Genomic DNA, 5,919 nt, shown 5'->3' on the forward strand with positions numbered 1-5,919 from the left:
AATAAATAAATAAATAAATAAATAAATAAATAAATAAATAAATAAATAAATAATCCAGTCTTGGGTGTGTCTTCATCAGCAGTGTGAGAACAGACTAATACAAGCAGCCAGTGAGATTTCACCATCAGGTGTTCCACAATCAGTCATTTGAAAGCACATGGCTTCAGGGCAGGCGTGGAAGAACAAGCACCAGGCTACATCACTGCAAGGATGCAAATCGATATGCCCTTGTCGGCAAACAACTTGGCCAACTCAATCCAAGTTTAAGACACACAACCCTGGAGCCAGATGTGGCCTCCCAGAAATCTACCTGGCAGGTACTCACAGAGGCTTCTACACTAGGACTATCTCTGCAACCCTGCAGGGACAGCCCTGAAACCACCAGACACCGCTGGGTCAGAGTCCAGCACAGTAAGTTATGGAATGACCCCCTGACAGGGGGCAGGCCACTGTCCCTCACTTGCTGTTCTGAAGTCCCCACAAAAGTTCTTCTGGAACTTGCTTGGAAATTTGCCATGAGACTGTTTATTTTCTTTGCTCCTTCAATCAGGGTAAATATTCTTGTTTCAGTACAGAAACAGTAATAGGCTTTCATATGGGTTATTTCCCTGGGTCCCGTGGGAGGGCTGTGTACATGTGTATTACATTTCTAAAATCCCGAGTTCTGAAATAAAAAGCCTCCCGAACTCCAGGATTTGGATAAAAGCTTGGGGACCTGCAGTTTCAGCTTTAAAAAGAGGGAGGCCTCAGCCAGGCAGCCAAGGTCAATGTCCCCTGCGCTGCGTCCTGTTGATGGGGTAGACCCTCAAGGGGATGTGGTGAGACGGGCACTTTGCCCCCAGGGTCTTCCTCCCAGTGACTCATCATCACAGTCCAACCATGAGAAAAACACTAGACAATCCCAGTTGAGGGATGCTCCATAAAAGACTCAGGCAGTCCTCAAAACTGTCAAGATCCTCAAAAACAAGGAGTCAGAGTGGAGCCGAAGGAGGCGTGACAAGGAAATGCCAGGTGGGATCCGGATGGGGTCCTGGGGCAGGAGGAGGCTGTGAGGGGTGCACGGGGAATAGGGATGGATCAGTGTTCATCAGTGACAATGAAGGCACTGCCTGAGGGTGAGATGTGGACAACTGGGCGCAGGGCACATAGAAACTCTGTGCCATCTTCTCGATTTTTCTGTAAATCTAAAACTGCTCTTTTAAAAAGCCTATTAAAAATAAAAAGCAGCAGTCTGGCCAAAATGGTGAAACCCCATCTCTACTAAAAATATAAAAATTAGCTGGGCATTTTTATATTTAGTGGTGCATACCTGTAACCCCTACTCAGGAGGTTGAGGTTGAACCGAGGAGGCAGAGGTTGCAGTGAGCCGAGATCGCAGTGGTGCTCTCCAGCCTGGGCAACAGAGCAAGACTCTGTCTCAAAAAGTAAATAAATAAATTAAATAAATAAAAATAAAAAAATAAAAAGAAGGACAAGGTACTGTCAAGGAACAAGATCCAAGACACAGGCTACAGAAAAGCAAAGGGGAAAGTACAGAGTACAGCCATCACTTGTGTGTGCAAACGGCTCCACCGGGAAGAAGGGGCAGTACGCAGGGCTGTTAGATTTGTGACTTGGGAGATGTGACCAGAGCCCCAGCCACACCATTATTTCTGCCTTTCATGGCCACCCTAAAATTTAAGCAGTGGGAAGCACTTCCTTGTGTCTTAGCCAACAGCTCCTACTCGCCAGCTCCCCAAGGAAATACTGCTTCCCTCCCCCAGCTTCTCCTGCCTCAGAGTTTGGGGTGGCAAGGAAGTCAGCAGGTGCCTGAAGCTGATGTCCTCTGTGTAATCTGCAGGTTCTGCAGAGATTTGCACCACTCAACACCCTCACGCCAGGCTATCCCACCTGATGACTCCTTCCCTCCCTGATGGCCCCCACTGCACCACTGGAGGGCACCCCTGCTCCCCACGGCACCCTCCCTCCCAGGCCACTCAGTGCACAGGAATCACACACCTATTATGGCTCTTCTGATTCTAGGAAGGGTTTTATCACACGTGTGGGTCATAGACCTGACTCCTCAAGGCCACGCTACCACGGGCAGTGGAGGGATCTGGCCTCTGGCAGGCGCAAGCCCTCAGGTTCCAGCTGACTCCTGCCATGCGGGTTGTTTCTGCCTCAACAGAGTAGCCCTGATACTTTGTCATTTTGATCCAGGGACAGGACAGAGGGGCTGGGAGGCCAGCATTTGAGGAGAGTGAACCACACTCACTGGCACCGAGAGGGCACCTCACAGGGCACTCCCCCCGCCAGGTGTCCTGAACATAGTGCTCCTCCCAGCCTAGCTTGGAGGTGTCCCTGTAGGCCTGGCCACCACAGGTCACTGCTGTCTCACTCTCCTCAAATTGCCAGCACACCACCATGGAGCCCACTCCTCCAGGCTGACACACTTATGAGGCCTTCCTTCTTCCCCTGAAAGGTGGGCATCAGCCTGAGGGCCTCTGGGCAGCATGCACAGGGCAGGGTCTGGTGTGAGAGACTCACTAGGGGAAAACCTGTGAGAAAACTAGGGCAGGAGCCTGGGAGGTTGGGAGAAGGTCCAGTCGGGATGCGGGTCTGGGCCCTGGGCAGGAGAGAAGGAAGAAGGGAAGGTTGGGAGCCCTTTGCGTGGTGGCTCAGCAGGGCCACTGGGGAGGCCTCAAGCAAAAGTCACCACCACCCAGGAAGAGCTTGCCTAGGTGTCAGGCTGGCCTCGATGCAAATGTGGAAGTGAGCTTGGGGTGCAGAAGCTGTGCCGCTGGTCAGTTCTGCTCCCCACAATGGAAGGCCTGAGAGGCATGTTCTCATGGCTCTGCAGACAGCACTCAGGAGGATGTCTGTCCAAATAGATGAGGAAAAACCTCCCAGTTTCTTTCTGGGGGACTCCTGAGAATCTACTGTGCTTTGCATCCCATGGAGCTCATGGAGGTGGGGTCTGCTCACTCTTCCAGCCCTCCCTCACTATGCTCAGTCTGTGGGCGTCCTTCTGCTCCAGGCACCAGGAGTGCAGCAGTGAGGAAGAGAAGGAATCCTGCTCTAAGACATGGGCTCTGGTGGAAGAGGACTAGATTGCAATGCTGGGTGCTCTGCAGAGAACAGAGCATGGAGGGGCAGGCTGAGGGAGATGGGAAGAACTAGCCCTTTCATTTTAACTCATTATTAGTGAAAGATTCCCTAGGTCCTTAAAAACATCTCCCAAAGAATCACATGATTTTAAAATCTTATCCCTGAGTCAGTGCAATCCCGATCACAATCTCTTCTGGCTTTCTTGCCAAAATTGCCAAGCAGATCCTGAGATTCATATGGAAATGTAAGGGACTCAGAATAGTCAAAACAATCTTGAAAAAGAGCAAAGTTGGACTCACACGTCCCACTTTCAAAGCTGATGGCAAAAGTACAGAAGACAAGAGCTGGCATAAGCACAGATACGCAGATTGATGGAATGGACTGAGAATGAGGGCTGGAAATAAACCCTCACAGTTACAGTCTACTGATTTCCAACAAGAGCACCAAAGCAGTTCAACAGGGAAAGAATAATTTTTGCAACAGATGGTACTGGGCCTAGTGGATATCCATGTGCAAAAGAATGAGGTTAGACCCCTACCTCACACCACACACAACATGAACTCCAAAAGTAGCAGCAACCTGAATGGAAGAGCTGAAACCATAACACTCTTAGAAGACAACATAGGAATACATCTTTGTGGCTTTGAGTTAGGCTATAATTTCTTACATATAACACCAAAAGCACAAATGACAAAAAAGAAAGTAGATAAAATTACTTTCTCAAAATTAAAACATTTGTACTGCAAATAATACCATTAAGAAAGTGAAAAGGAAACCCAGAGAATAAGAGAAAACTTTGCAAACCATATATCCAATAGGGAACCTGGCCATAGAACACATAAATAACTCTTGCAACAATAATAAAAAGACAAGAATCCAAGTAAAAATGGGGTAAAGGGTCTGAGTAGATATTTTTCTGAAGAAGATACACAAATGGTCAGCAAGCACATGAAAAGACACTGACATCATTAGTCATCAAGGAAAGGCAAATAAAAACCACAATGAGATGCCACTTCACACCCAGGAGCTTGGCTGTCATCAAAAAGACAGACAATAACAGGTGTTGATGAGAGTAGGGAGAATTTGAAACCCTCCCACACTGCCCATGGGAATGTGAGATGTGGCAGCCTCTTTGGAAAACAGTTTGACCAGTCCTCTTGGAATGTTAACTGTATGGTGACTGTACAACCAGCAATGCTGCTTGTAGCTGGGGACTCTAGAGAAATGGAAACCTTTGTTCACATAAAAACGGGTACACAAATGTTCATTATTCACAATAGCCAAAAAGTGGAAACAGTCCAAACTTCCATCAGTGGAAGAACAGATAAACAAAATGTGGTCTATCTACTCAGCGGAATGTTCTTTAGCCACAGAAGGAATGAAGTGTTGACACACACCCCAGTGTGGGGGACCTTGCAAACGTCGTGCTGAGTAAAAGACACCAGCTTCAAAGGGCCATGTGTGGTATGATCCCATTTCTATGAAATGCCCAGAACAGGGAAACCTATGGAGGCAGAAAGCGGATTGGCGGTTGCCAGGGACTGGGGTAGAAGTATGGGGGAGGAACAAGGCTGATAATAAGGGGCCTGGAGTTTCTTTCTGGAGTGATAAAAGTGTTCTGGAATTAGATAATGGTGATGGTTGCACAATTCTGTGAATTCACGAAAAACCACTGAGTTGTACACTTTAAAAGAGTGACTTTTATGGTATATGAATTATATCTAAATACAGATGTCACTAAAAAAACTCACTGTTTTTTGCCAGTTCCCTACCATCTGGTGGAAGCACGGAAAGGGAAGGAGATGGAATAAAGTCAAAGCCTGTCCGTCAAAGCTCATTTCTGGAGCAAGGACCCTGGTGCTGGTCAGGGTCCTGGGTTGCCCTGTCCACGCCTGGCCCGGAGGCGTCTGAGCTGCGTTCCAGCAGAGTCAAGCAATGCCGGGCAGTCGTGGGGCTTCAGACTGTTGGTGCTGGCGGACCCAGCGCTGTGTGGACCATACCCCACCACCCTCTGGGTGCAGGTGACACCCGCACCTTCCTGAGGGCTTCCCACTCAACAGGCGCTCTGCAGCTCAGCTTCCCCGAGCCTCCCAGGGTGTCACACAGGCTAAGCAGGCTGCTGTGTGTTAAACCCATCTGGTATCCACACACCTACAGAGAACAACCCAACAGTGACAGGTTAGTACGAGAGCCCCAGCCCTCACGCAGGAGGCAGAGGCAGGGCACATCCCTCAGCTCCTTGAGTTTCCTTACTGACAAGGAGATGCAGACAGCACCTGCCAACGCAGGCGTGTGTGGACACGAGAGCAACAGGTGCCTAGAGGGTGCTGGCGGCACGGCCTGGTGCCTGGCATGCTGTGGGCTTCTGACATCGTTAGTAAACCATGGACAGGAGGCTGCTTCTGAACCTCTTGTCACTGGAAGCCCCTGCCTTGTGCCTTCCTTAAGCCCACAACACACCTGTTGGGAACTACCAGCTTTGGCATCTCCATGCCTTTCTGCAGTGCAGTCAGACCAGGTGTCTACATTCACACCCACATGGGTATGGCTGCATGGGGTGTGAGGGTGTGTACATATAAGGACATGTGTATATGTGGGTTTACGTCACAGTGTGTGTGAGTGCATGAGAAGATAGGTGTGCATGAGAGTGTGCTGGGGATGTGTGGGAGTGTGTATGTGAACATGGATGCATGAGTGTGCATCTGTGTCTGGGCATGTGCGTGAGTGGTGAGTGTGCGTGCATGTGTATATGTGTGCATGTGAATGTGCATTTGAGTGTGCATATGTGTTTGCATGTATGTATGAGCATGCATGCGTGAGTGTGCAGGTGTG

Source organism: Colobus angolensis, unplaced genomic scaffold (assembly GCF_000951035.1).
Source record: "Colobus angolensis palliatus isolate OR3802 unplaced genomic scaffold, Cang.pa_1.0 Scaffold76, whole genome shotgun sequence".
NCBI classification, from domain to species: domain Eukaryota; kingdom Metazoa; phylum Chordata; class Mammalia; order Primates; family Cercopithecidae; genus Colobus; species Colobus angolensis.